Source organism: Amblyomma mixtum, chromosome 6 (genome assembly GCF_055824585.1).
Source record: "Amblyomma mixtum isolate Tamu chromosome 6, ASM5582458v1, whole genome shotgun sequence".
NCBI classification, from domain to species: Eukaryota; Metazoa; Arthropoda; class Arachnida; order Ixodida; family Ixodidae; genus Amblyomma; species Amblyomma mixtum.
The window spans coordinates 30,218,794-30,232,520 of NC_143017.1; the positions used below are offsets into that span (position 1 = coordinate 30,218,794).

Consider the following 13,727-nt stretch of genomic DNA (forward strand, 5'->3'; position numbering starts at 1 on the left):
CGTCGATTATGTCGTCCGCCGGAACGGGTTCCGGCACCACAAAATTGAAGCATTGCGCCTCAGTGGGGCGCGTTGCGGGCGGCGGGAGGTCCATGGCCACGCCCTGTGCGCCGCGGCAGCAGGCCTGGCGCCGGGGAGCGGACGACTGGACCTCGGGAAACGCTGGAGCACGGGCGGCGTCCGAGAACGGAGCGCCCGCCGGGGCACGCACACGCACGGAAAAAAAGGATCGCGAGCGGAGCGCAGCGCGACACGTCCGTCTCAGCCAAAAGGCCGAGAAGCGATAATCCCGATAAGCCCGGGCTTGAAAACCCTCCGGATTAGCAGCACAGGTGGCGCCACATACCGGTGGACGGTGCAGCAGTTGGCTATTTGGCAATTGCGAGCGGCATCGCATGCCCTTATCTTTCCAGCCGGAGTGTCTAACATGGTAGGGAGTATTTTCACAGATAACGCTCGTTATCGGGTAAACGCCAGCAAGTCTGAGTGATAAGTGAAAGAACAGGACATGAGGGAGCACCCAGCGCACCGGTAACAGCGCTGGTGCCATTTCTCATCTCTCAATTGACAATTAGGGCAGGAGAACGCACAGATAAGCAAGTAGGTCTCGAAAACATCACAAACGGCAAATGGGGGAACAGGAGGGGGGGGGGGGGAGTAAGAGTGGAGCGAGCGCGCTGACCATTCTCTAGTTGTGGCTAAGAATAGATACTACACTCGCATCTTAGCCAAAAGGCTCAGATCGTCTTAGCCAAAGGGCTAAGACTATTCCGCAAGACCGGTTTCTGTCTTGCTTCTCTCCCGCCCGAAAAACCTGCCAGACACGCCTTGAAAGGGCGAAAGGAAGCGCGCGGGGAGCAGGTTTCATCCCGAGGCCATGGGCGCCGCGGGAAAGGGATGTGACAATGCGCTGTTGGCCAAATGCCCGAGACTGCGCCGGCGGTGTGTTTTTTTTTTTTTTCCTCTTCTGCGAGCATCAAAATGCGCCGACTCGCGCAGCAAAGCGGATAGCGAATAAACGTGAAAGCACGTCACCGAGCAAGACACGAGAAATTGCCTGCAGCGTAGACCAGGCAGGCCGTCACACAGCACTGCGCGGCTTTGCTGTTTCTGAGCTGATTGTCGTGTTGGGATTTCGTGATCTGATTTTAGAATTAGGTTTTTGCTCCCCCAGGGATGGGGGAGTCGCTGGGCCGGTCCCGGAGGTAGTGCAATACCGGGTCGACCCGTGGCGGTGGTGGGGCAAGCCCCGAACACTCCGCCGCGCTCCAAAAATCAGTTTAACATCTTGGGTCCAAATAAGACCACATATCAGATATTAAGCTGATAAGAACAGATACTACACTTTGATCTTAGCCAAAAGGCCGAGAAGCGATAATCCCGATAAGCCCGGGCTTGAAAACCCTCCGGATTAGCAGCACAGGTGGCGCCACATACCGGTGGACGGTGCAGCAGTTGGCTATTTGGCAATTGCGAGCGGCATCGCATGCCCTTATCTTTCCAGCCGGAGTGTCTAACATGGTAGGGAGTATTTTCACAGATAACGCTCGTTATCGGGTAAACGCCAGCAAGTCTGAGTGATAAGTGAAAGAACAGGACATGAGGGAGCACCCAGCGCACCGGTAACAGCGCTGGTGCCATTTCTCATCTCTCAATTGACAATTAGGGCAGGAGAACGCACAGATAAGCAAGTAGGTCTCGAAAACATCACAAACGGCAAATGGGGGAACAGGAGGGGGGGGGGGGGAGTAAGAGTGGAGCGAGCGCGCTGACCATTCTCTAGTTGTGGCTAAGAATAGATACTACACTCGCATCTTAGCCAAAAGGCTCAGATCGTCTTAGCCAAAGGGCTAAGACTATTCCGCAAGACCGGTTTCTGTCTTGCTTCTCTCCCGCCCGAAAAACCTGCCAGACACGCCTTGAAAGGGCGAAAGGAAGCGCGCGGGGAGCAGGTTTCATCCCGAGGCCATGGGCGCCGCGGGAAAGGGATGTGACAATGCGCTGTTGGCCAAATGCCCGAGACTGCGCCGGCGGTGTGTTTTTTTTTTTTTCCTCTTCTGCGAGCATCAAAATGCGCCGACTCGCGCAGCAAAGCGGATAGCGAATAAACGTGAAAGCACGTCACCGAGCAAGACACGAGAAATTGCCTGCAGCGTAGACCAGGCAGGCCGTCACACAGCACTGCGCGGCTTTGCTGTTTCTGAGCTGATTGTCGTGTTGGGATTTCGTGATCTGATTTTAGAATTAGGTTTTTGCTCCCCCAGGGATGGGGGAGTCGCTGGGCCGGTCCCGGAGGTAGTGCAATACCGGGTCGACCCGTGGCGGTGGTGGGGCAAGCCCCGAACACTCCGCCGCGCTCCAAAAATCAGTTTAACATCTTGGGTCCAAATAAGACCACATATCAGATATTAAGCTGATAAGAACAGATACTACACTTTGATCTTAGCCAAAAGGCCGAGAAGCGATAATCCCGATAAGCCCGGGCTTGAAAACCCTCCGGATTAGCAGCACAGGTGGCGCCACATACCGGTGGACGGTGCAGCAGTTGGCTATTTGGCAATTGCGAGCGGCATCGCATGCCCTTATCTTTCCAGCCGGAGTGTCTAACATGGTAGGGAGTATTTTCACAGATAACGCTCGTTATCGGGTAAACGCCAGCAAGTCTGAGTGATAAGTGAAAGAACAGGACATGAGGGAGCACCCAGCGCACCGGTAACAGCGCTGGTGCCATTTCTCATCTCTCAATTGACAATTAGGGCAGGAGAACGCACAGATAAGCAAGTAGGTCTCGAAAACATCACAAACGGCAAATGGGGGAACAGGAGGGGGGGGGGGGAGTAAGAGTGGAGCGAGCGCGCTGACCATTCTCTAGTTGTGGCTAAGAATAGATACTACACTCGCATCTTAGCCAAAAGGCTCAGATCGTCTTAGCCAAAGGGCTAAGACTATTCCGCAAGACCGGTTTCTGTCTTGCTTCTCTCCCGCCCGAAAAACCTGCCAGACACGCCTTGAAAGGGCGAAAGGAAGCGCGCGGGGAGCAGGTTTCATCCCGAGGCCATGGGCGCCGCGGGAAAGGGATGTGACAATGCGCTGTTGGCCAAATGCCCGAGACTGCGCCGGCGGTGTGTTTTTTTTTTTTTTCCTCTTCTGCGAGCATCAAAATGCGCCGACTCGCGCAGCAAAGCGGATAGCGAATAAACGTGAAAGCACGTCACCGAGCAAGACACGAGAAATTGCCTGCAGCGTAGACCAGGCAGGCCGTCACACAGCACTGCGCGGCTTTGCTGTTTCTGAGCTGATTGTCGTGTTGGGATTTCGTGATCTGATTTTAGAATTAGGTTTTTGCTCCCCCAGGGATGGGGGAGTCGCTGGGCCGGTCCCGGAGGTAGTGCAATACCGGGTCGACCCGTGGCGGTGGTGGGGCAAGCCCCGAACACTCCGCCGCGCTCCAAAAATCAGTTTAACATCTTGGGTCCAAATAAGACCACATATCAGATATTAAGCTGATAAGAACAGAGTTTTTTCAGAAATGTTTCGGGACATTTCCTAGTTCTTATTTCAGCATATCTGATTATTGTTCGTTCCTTTTTATCGGAAGTCTCGTCTGTAAGCTTTATTCGCCCGCGTGTGTGGAGTGTGTGTGCTGTTGTGTGTGTAAGAAGTCTTCCAACACGTGACTGCGAGGTCCGCCGAAGCGCAACGCCCTCATTTTGCAGCCACGTGTGTGGAGTAGACTTCGCGAGAAGCTGCTATAGTGTCGCTCACTACCAGCTTCTTGAAGAGGCGCAAGTAGCTTTTGCTACAAAGACGCCTCATCACTTTGTCGTTGTTGGGGTCCCAAGAGCCGAGCGCCCCAACAACGACTGCCTCGATGCTGACCCGCTGGAATTTTCGCAGCAGGTACTGGCGAACGGGCTCGTACTTTACGACTTTATTCTCCCGCGCCGCATCAAAGGCAGTTTTGCGATTGTCAAAGGGGCAAGTGACGTCAATGACAATCGCCGACTCCCCTCGCGCCAGAACGAGGTCCGGCTTGAGGTTAGTCGTTCCCACGGGTTGGTTCTCGTGGGTGACGGTGAATCGCTTCTTCGCAGCTGTTTTCAGCCGGTTCACGATTTTGTTGTGCCGGGTCTGGTAGGCGGCGCTCTGACGCATGCAGTGGCAGAGAACGTGGGGGAGGGTTTCCTGGCCGTGTCCGCATACTCTGCACCGCTGGTCTCCTGCACGCACCCACGGCCTGGCCCCGTTCAGTGGCAGCAGGTTCAGCCTCGCCCTGTGGATGAAACGCCAGTCACAGAAACGGGTAAAAAGACCGGAACGCATGAAGTGAGAGCTGCTAGGATCGGCGGCGACGCACTCCATCACCTTCCCCTGACTGGGTTTTTGCTGGAGAGTGAGATTTCGTGCGCTCGTCGCGATCGATCGCAGCTTCTTCACGACCTTCGTTCGGTGCTTCGGCGCCAAAGTTACGTCGGCGCAGGTGATGTAGGGGGCACCGTCCCGCATCTCCCACGTAACCTCGAGTCGCCGGGACGCCTTGCGCGCCTCCGTCCATACGGACTTCAGCTGCGTGGCTCGCGCCCTAAAGTCGCCCTCCGTCTCCCCGCTGAGGTAGGCTGCGACGTCCGCCTCGGTCACTTGTCGTCCTAGTCTTTTGGTCGTGACCTCGGTGACTGCTCGCTTCGCCAGGTCTCGAACCTCTGCGTCGTGAGAGGAAAGCAATTTAAAGGCGCTGTCGATGCGGCAGATGTCGCTGAGCTCCGCTGCGAGGGGGATTCCCGCCGCGCCCGCTGCTGCGCTGCCGTAGATGTACTCGTTAGCCGCACTCACTGGAAGGTAGAGAGTGCGTTTAATGAGTGGTCGAAGGGCTTCGTCGAGGCGTTCCCACTCTGCCTTCCCCAACAACCCGCACCGCATGGAGAAGTTGAGCGCTGGGTAGACAAATGTTTTAATAGCGTCCAACCTCTGCCACGGGGCGAGCATTGAGGTCAGCAGGCGGGTGCCTACGTCGATGGCCTGGTCGACTGTCGCCGTGTCCGGGAACACGCTGAAGCCGACGGGGCGCCCTAGAAAAGATTGGGATTCAAAGTCGTTAATGGTTGGGATGTCGGTGCCGTCGATGGTGAAGACGGTCGGTCTCGTTCCCACGGGGGTCTTGCCGGAGAGGTGGAGCGTCTTGCACTTCGCAGGGTTGAGTTTTAGGCCCAACCTGGAAGAGAGCGCTGCCACTTGGTCGATTCGCTCTTGAAGTTGTTCCGGGTTGTCGGCGAGTGGGGTCAGGTCGTCCGCGTAGGCCAGGATGTTGTGCTGTCGCTCGTCTCCCTGGACTTCCCGCAGCACTGGGTCGATGACGAGGTTGAAGAGGAGCCCGCTGAGGGGGCAGCCCTGACGAATTCCGGCGGAGATGTCGATGGGCTGCGTTGCTCCGTCCTTCGCCACGATGCGGGTGGTGTTGTCGCGGTAGAGGTCGGCGACGATGGCGCAGAAGTCGTCCCCGGCGCCGGCTCCTCGAAGGGCGTCCACGATGGCGTTGTGGGCGACGGAGCCGAAGGCGTTGGCGAAGTCGAGGAAGGCGACGCACAGCTCCCCACGGCCAGCCCGCGCCGCGTCAAGGCGCTCCTGCAACACGAAGTTGTGCTCGAACACGCCATCGTGCGGCAGGAACCCCTTTTGGCAGCGCGAGAGCGTCTCGTGCTCTCCGAACCAACGCTGCAGCCTGGATGCGAGGCAACCGGCGTACAGTTTTGAGATCGTCGAGCCGAGGGCGATGGGGCGCCAGTTGGTGACGTCCTCTAGTTGTCCCTTCTTGTGGATGAGAATGGTCCTGGACTCCTTCCACGCTGGGGGCACTCTCTTGAACTTGACGCAGGCGTTGAAGACGGCGGTCAGGAACTTGGCTTCCGGGTCGGTGGTGCGCCAGTGGTGGTAGGTGATGCGGTCGTTGCCCGGGGCGGTGTTCTCGCACTTGCGCAGCTTGCGGAGAACTTCTTCCTCGGTGAAGTCGTCTAGCGGGAATTCGGTCGCTTCGATGAGGCTGGTCTTGTTGAGAAGGAGGGTGGTGTCCGCTTCTTTCGGTCCCCACGTGGTGGTGAAGTGGTCCTGTAGATCTTGCAGAGGGACCGGGCAGAGCGACGATTCGCCCTCCACGATCAGGCGTACGGCTCTACGGCGATTCCTGCGGTAGAGCGACTGGATCTGCTGAGCGTTCTCGGGGTTGATCGGGCGACGCGGCTTACCGCCCGCCGGAGCCGGCGGCAGCTTTACCGCCTTCCCAACCTCCGCGATGGCTTCCTGCAAAACAGAGAGAAAGCCATCCCAACTCTCCTCAGAAACAGGCTCGCGCAGCAAACGCCGGAGGCGCCTGGTGTGGTCGGCGAGAACGCCCTCGTCCTCGGTCAGGGATGCCAGGGGGTCGACGCTGTTTCCTTCCTCTTGTTGGCTTGACTCCGCTTCCTCTTCTCCTTGCGTTGGGCCGTCCTCTTCTTCCGGGAAGGTGGGTGCAGGTGAATCCTCTCGGTCACTCTGCGTCGAGATGCGCTGCTCGTTGCTGGCTGGTGCAGGGCTTGCTGGTTCGTCTTCGCTGTCTGAGTTTCCTGCGGAGAAAAGAGAAGGCGATGAGGGTGGAGGGGGCGACCACGATGATTCGCTGCTCGGTGGAGGCGAGTCCGTCGGTTCCGTTTCCGATGCGGCGTCTTCGGACGGTGCTGGGGAGCGTCGAGTCCTGGGGCGAAGCGTTCTGGACGGCCCGGGGCAGGACGGGGGCGAGCCTGGTTGTTCCGCTTCGGACGAGGAGTCCTCCGACGCGGCTGGAGAGCGGCGAGTCCTCGGGCGACGAGTCACGGACGGCACGGGACGGGGCGGCTGAGCCTCTGAGGCCGCTTTCCTGCGGTGCCACGAGTGGTGGTTGTCCAATCCCTTCTTGGTAGTGAAGGTCAATGGACACTCAGCGCACTGGTGGCGGTTCTCCGCAGTAGCAGCCTCCTCGAACCTCCCTCCGGCAAGGCATCCGTGAACAGTCGGTCGGATCCCGATGTCCTCGTTGCACAGGGCGCAGAGGTTCACGATCCGACGAATGCGCACGCCATGGTTGCCTTCTAGGTGTCGAACGAGGGACTGCCGCCTGGACGTCCACACGGCCGGGGAGTACGCCATGGAGCATCCCTCTTCCGTGCATCGGAACGTGCGCGCCAGAGGAAAACACAACGTTAATGTGCTTCCATCACGGCGCGGCTGCGATCCGGGTCGGCTTGGGCTAGACGCGGTGCTGGTCGGGGGGGACGCCATTCTGCTGGAAATAAAGGGAGAGAAATAGAGAAGTCGGGGCGAAATTCGCCGATTACATGCAGCGAGGGATTTCCCTCAGTGCAAACACACGGCGAAGCGACTTCAAAGCGCGTGGCAAAGTGCCTCGCGGCTTTCTATGGCGGCGCCAGGCAGACGCGCCGGCGGGGTGAGTCAGCGGCGGCCGAGCGGCCGGGCTGGCACGAGGAGGAGCGGAGGAAGCGGGAGAGAGAGAAAGCGAGCGGCCCAGGCGGGCGCAGAGGCAGAGACGAGCCTGAGCGGACGGGCTCGATGCTAGCGAGCGAGCGAACGCACAGACAGAGAAAGGGGGGAAGCAGAGACAATAGGTTGTGCCCACGTGCTACAAGCAGCGAGGGCGACAGAGAGTGGCCGAGCGCGGCACAGAGCGAGCGAGCGGAGAGAGAGAAAAACAGGTGGCCCTAACACGCCCAGAGCAAGCGAGCCAAGGAGGAAAGAGAGAGCGAGAGAGGCAGCTGCCAGGGGGCCGTAGAGTAAAGTAGCTCAGGGAGCGAGCCTCGTCGGACAGAGCGCCCGGTGAGACCAGAATAAAAGAGAAAGAAGGGGGAGGGAGTGAGATAGGCGACAAACAGAAATAACACTTCTCGTCGCAATGGACGAGCCAAAAATGAAATAACACTCAAAAAGCAAAATATTTCATGCACACTTCTCGTCAAGCGACGAGGCAAGAGAGGAAAGAGAAAAAGACACAGAACAATGGCATGCACACTTGATCATGCAACAATAATCATGCAGCATGCAACGATGATGATCCGCCCAGGCAGCAGGAACCGTGTCGCCAGGTGATGGCCAAGCTTGCAGACAACCGGCAACCAGGGAGACCTCGGCAGGACCACTCAGGCTGCACCCGGCAGCGACTGAAAAGACGGATACACACAAAAAATACAAAAAAAACAAAACAACGACAAAAAAAAGTCGCAGCACGACGGACAGATACGCAGAAGTGCAGAATGGCGTGCCCCCAGACTACACTTTGATCTTAGCCAAAAGGCCGTACTACACTTTGATCTTAGCCAAAAGGCCGAGAAGCGATAATCCCGATAAGCCCGGGCTTGAAAACCCTCCGGATTAGCAGCACAGGTGGCGCCACATACCGGTGGACGGTGCAGCAGTTGGCTATTTGGCAATTGCGAGCGGCATCGCATGCCCTTATCTTTCCAGCCGGAGTGTCTAACATGGTAGGGAGTATTTTCACAGATAACGCTCGTTATCGGGTAAACGCCAGCAAGTCTGAGTGATAAGTGAAAGAACAGGACATGAGGGAGCACCCAGCGCACCGGTAACAGCGCTGGTGCCATTTCTCATCTCTCAATTGACAATTAGGGCAGGAGAACGCACAGATAAGCAAGTAGGTCTCGAAAACATCACAAACGGCAAATGGGGGAACAGGAGGGGGGGGGGGGGAGTAAGAGTGGAGCGAGCGCGCTGACCATTCTCTAGTTGTGGCTAAGAATAGATACTACACTCGCATCTTAGCCAAAAGGCTCAGATCGTCTTAGCCAAAGGGCTAAGACTATTCCGCAAGACCGGTTTCTGTCTTGCTTCTCTCCCGCCCGAAAAACCTGCCAGACACGCCTTGAAAGGGCGAAAGGAAGCGCGCGGGGAGCAGGTTTCATCCCGAGGCCATGGGCGCCGCGGGAAAGGGATGTGACAATGCGCTGTTGGCCAAATGCCCGAGACTGCGCCGGCGGTGTGTTTTTTTTTTTTTTCCTCTTCTGCGAGCATCAAAATGCGCCGACTCGCGCAGCAAAGCGGATAGCGAATAAACGTGAAAGCACGTCACCGAGCAAGACACGAGAAATTGCCTGCAGCGTAGACCAGGCAGGCCGTCACACAGCACTGCGCGGCTTTGCTGTTTCTGAGCTGATTGTCGTGTTGGGATTTCGTGATCTGATTTTAGAATTAGGTTTTTGCTCCCCCAGGGATGGGGGAGTCGCTGGGCCGGTCCCGGAGGTAGTGCAATACCGGGTCGACCCGTGGCGGTGGTGGGGCAAGCCCCGAACACTCCGCCGCGCTCCAAAAATCAGTTTAACATCTTGGGTCCAAATAAGACCACATATCAGATATTAAGCTGATAAGAACAGATACTACACTTTGATCTTAGCCAAAAGGCCGAGAAGCGATAATCCCGATAAGCCCGGGCTTGAAAACCCTCCGGATTAGCAGCACAGGTGGCGCCACATACCGGTGGACGGTGCAGCAGTTGGCTATTTGGCAATTGCGAGCGGCATCGCATGCCCTTATCTTTCCAGCCGGAGTGTCTAACATGGTAGGGAGTATTTTCACAGATAACGCTCGTTATCGGGTAAACGCCAGCAAGTCTGAGTGATAAGTGAAAGAACAGGACATGAGGGAGCACCCAGCGCACCGGTAACAGCGCTGGTGCCATTTCTCATCTCTCAATTGACAATTAGGGCAGGAGAACGCACAGATAAGCAAGTAGGTCTCGAAAACATCACAAACGGCAAATGGGGGAACAGGAGGGGGGGGGGGGGAGTAAGAGTGGAGCGAGCGCGCTGACCATTCTCTAGTTGTGGCTAAGAATAGATACTACACTCGCATCTTAGCCAAAAGGCTCAGATCGTCTTAGCCAAAGGGCTAAGACTATTCCGCAAGACCGGTTTCTGTCTTGCTTCTCTCCCGCCCGAAAAACCTGCCAGACACGCCTTGAAAGGGCGAAAGGAAGCGCGCGGGGAGCAGGTTTCATCCCGAGGCCATGGGCGCCGCGGGAAAGGGATGTGACAATGCGCTGTTGGCCAAATGCCCGAGACTGCGCCGGCGGTGTGTTTTTTTTTTTTTTCCTCTTCTGCGAGCATCAAAATGCGCCGACTCGCGCAGCAAAGCGGATAGCGAATAAACGTGAAAGCACGTCACCGAGCAAGACACGAGAAATTGCCTGCAGCGTAGACCAGGCAGGCCGTCACACAGCACTGCGCGGCTTTGCTGTTTCTGAGCTGATTGTCGTGTTGGGATTTCGTGATCTGATTTTAGAATTAGGTTTTTGCTCCCCCAGGGATGGGGGAGTCGCTGGGCCGGTCCCGGAGGTAGTGCAATACCGGGTCGACCCGTGGCGGTGGTGGGGCAAGCCCCGAACACTCCGCCGCGCTCCAAAAATCAGTTTAACATCTTGGGTCCAAATAAGACCACATATCAGATATTAAGCTGATAAGAACAGATACTACATAAAGGGAAGTTTATTTGACTCCCAAAACAATTGATCGGGCTGTACATAAACAACGTGTGGGCACAAAGATTGGGCCAAAATCAAGCAGTTGCAGAGCCATCAGCGCGGCCTTGCCGGCGCGCGCTACAAGTGTACAAAAGAATTCATCTCAATACAAGTACAAGTACACATGTACAATAAACAATAAACAATGACATCAGCATGAATCAAAATTCATTCTCACACGTGGAGGGCATAATTTTTAAACATTGTCAAACACAAAAGTCCAGACATGAAGGAAAATAGGGAGGGGGGAGGGAGGAGGGGCCTGGCTAATACGGTAGAGCCGGCATAGCCAGACCGCTCCCGCGTGCAACAAAATACCGCGTGTGCCAGCGTCGCAGAAACTGGGCTTCTCCGTCTGTATCGAGTCGGTCAGACAAGTACTGCCAGAGGAGAAGCCGCAGGTTCTGCAACGCCGGGTACATTGCTCTCGCCGGTTGGCGGCGAGCTTCGGCCAGACACCGCCGGCGCCACAATACAAACATTGAGCATACAAAAACTAGCCTCGCAAAGAGGCCACGAGGCCGTCGGACACCCGGCCCGGCACGAACGGAAAACATTCGCCCAACTAAGCGCCACATTACTCTGGCGACGGAACACTCAAAAAAGATGTGGTGCGCCGTCTCTATCGCACCACAATTCGGGCACCGGTTGTCCGGCACCACTCGCCACGACAAGAGGCGCTCGCGGGTCGGCAGGACGCCCCAGCGCCGCCGCCACTCAAAGTCCCGTACTTCAGCCGGCAAGCGGCTCCTTGCCCAGGACGACCACTTGTTTGGAGCCGTGCGGCGTTGGTCGTCGGGGCTCAAGCGGGCGCACGCGATTAATTCGCAAATGCGCGTCGGAGGAATCTCGGAGAGGTCAACGTCTGGTAGGTCGGACTCAAGAGACGTCTTGAGTCCGGCTGCAGCCCTGTAAAAGGGCGCGGGTGTCTCGGCCTGGGGCCCGGTGTGTCTTCCTGGGAGAAACGCTCGCCTGGCAGTGCTCAGCCAGTAGAAAAGGAGCGAGCGCCCCAGGTACGCGTCGTTGTTGACCAAGCTCGCAACGAGCTTCGCGCTAAGCACGCGGGCCATGGTGGCCACGCAAGGCAGTCCGAGACCGCCACGGGCAGGCGGCAGTGTGCACAGGTGGCGGGCCACCACGGCTGCTCCGCCATCCCACAAGAAACATCCCGCGAGGGAAGCCAGGCGGCCCGCTGTTCGTCGCGGCATGGCCGCAACTCGCGCCACGTAAAAGGCGAAGCCGAAGGCGCGGCTCTTGAGAACCGCAACCCTCGACTCGAGAGTCGAGTTAAACTGGGCGGCGTGACGCAACGCGTCCGCGGTCCTCGAGACGACCTCGTCCCACGTGCGGGGAGAGACGCCGCCCTGGTGGAAGAGGACTCCCAGCACGCGGACGGCGTCTACGAAAGGGATCGGGACTGGAAGCGGGTCACTAAACGAGCCAAAGCGAAGAGCGTGGCTCTTTTCCGGGTTTAACAGAGCTCCCGACAGAGAAGCGTACTCCTCGAACGTGGCCAGGAACTCCCTAACGCTCCGTACGTCGCGAACGAAGATGGAGATGTCGTCGGCGTAAGCCGAGACAACGACGGTTTCCTGCCCTGTCATTGGAAAACCTCGAATGCGCTGGTTGGAGGCGACGCGCCGCAGGAGAGGGTCCAACGACAGGACAAACAACGCCGGAGAGAGAGGACATCCCTGGCGCACGCCACGTGTGACTGGGAAGGACGAGGAGACTGTGCCGTTGACTAGGAGCTCCGCCGTGAGGTCACGGTACATGAGGCCTATTCGGTCGACGAAGCTGGACGGGAGCCCGAAGGCTCGCAAAACCGCGAACAGGTAGGCATGCTCCACCCTGTCGAAAGCCTTGGCCTGATCTAGGGAGAGGTACAGCCCACTGACTCGCTTCTCATTCGCGTACGCGAACACGTCTCGCGTGAGAGTGAGCGACGCGAAGATGGAGCGGCCGGGAACAGAGCAGGCTTGGAAGGGGCTCACCAAGTCCTCCAAGAAAGGGCGCAAGCGACCAACTAGGAGGGAGGCGACCAACTTATAATCTGTGTTCAGCAGGGTAATGGGCCGCCACGCCTCGGGCCTTGACGGAGACCCCCCCTGCTTCGGAACGAGTGTGATTCGGCCTCGGCCGAACGACGAGGGTTTTTGGCCCTCTACAAGAAAACAATTGACGAGGCGCGTCAAGAAGTCCCCTACGACGGGGAAGAACGTCAGGTAAAAACCCGCGACTAGGCCGTCGGGCCCCGGAGCGGTCGCGTGGTTCATGCGCTTCAGCGTGGCCAACACCTCCTCTTTAGATGCAGCGGAAGACAGTGCCAAGTCGGCGTCACCAGCCGGGCGGGGAAGATCTCCGCAAAAAGCGGCAACGGTGGCGTCGAAACTCGCGTCAGCGCGCAGATTCCGAGACGCGAAGAGCGACGCGAAATGCTCGCGAAAAACTCTCTCGACGTCCGCGGAATGCTCCGATAGCGAGCCGTCCGGCATCGCAACGCTATCTATGCGGGCGGGGCGTTCGTTCCTGTGACGTAGGCTCCGCGCGTGCATCAGGTCCGCGCTGTCTTCAGACGGCAGACGTAGGTCTGCTGCGACGCGGGCGGCTTGAGATGCCTGCTCCAAAATGCGGTGGTACCTGACTCGGAGAGTCTCTAGGTACTCCCGCATTGCATAGGTCAATTGGCCTCCCTGTTTCACAATGCGCATGCGGCGCAAAACGTCGTTGAGCGCTGCCGTTGTGCGCGCGCGCCTCGCCTTTCCGGCGCTAACTAGAATGTCTCGCCACTGCCCCTTGAGACAGTCCCACGCGTCGGGGCTGAAATCGCCGACTAGGGCGATCGACCGCGACAACTCCGCTCCGATCGCGTCAACACTCGGCGGGTCGTGCAGGACCGCGGGGTCCATGCGCCAGGACGCGAGCGACGCGCTGCGACCGGACGCGCACCGAAGAGAGACCGCGACCGGGTGGTGGTCGCTGAGGTCCCTAACGCCCGGCGGAAAAGGGAGGGCTTCGCACGAGGCGAGGCTCTGGACGAGCGCGGGAGGGAGATAGACTCGGTCGAGTCTGCTAGCAGTCCGACCCCTTACGCGAGTTGGCGCGAAGGCGTCTCCGTGCGCCGACACCCACGCGTCGGTGAGGTGCAGCTGGCGAACCAACTTGCCCAACTCCTTCG

General features: G+C 58.0%; 3 non-coding genes and 2 pseudogenes across 3 annotated transcripts; all 5 read right to left on the minus strand.

Annotated features, from left to right (window-relative positions):
* Window positions 1–1,183: 1,183 nt before the first annotated feature.
* Window positions 1,184–1,376, minus strand: LOC149338670 (U2 spliceosomal RNA). The gene has a single exon (XR_016283883.1). It is a non-coding gene; the product is annotated as a U2 spliceosomal RNA (small nuclear RNA).
* An 897-nt stretch (window positions 1,377–2,273) lies between these two features.
* LOC149338671 (U2 spliceosomal RNA) lies at window positions 2,274–2,466 on the minus strand. The gene has a single exon (XR_016283884.1). It is a non-coding gene; the product is annotated as a U2 spliceosomal RNA (small nuclear RNA).
* An 897-nt stretch (window positions 2,467–3,363) lies between these two features.
* Window positions 3,364–3,535, minus strand: LOC149338672 (U2 spliceosomal RNA; annotated as a pseudogene).
* A 5,716-nt stretch (window positions 3,536–9,251) lies between these two features.
* LOC149338673 (U2 spliceosomal RNA) lies at window positions 9,252–9,444 on the minus strand. The gene has a single exon (XR_016283885.1). It is a non-coding gene; the product is annotated as a U2 spliceosomal RNA (small nuclear RNA).
* Window positions 9,445–10,342: 898 nt separating this feature from the next.
* LOC149338674 (U2 spliceosomal RNA) lies at window positions 10,343–10,512 on the minus strand (annotated as a pseudogene).
* Window positions 10,513–13,727: the final 3,215 nt, after the last annotated feature.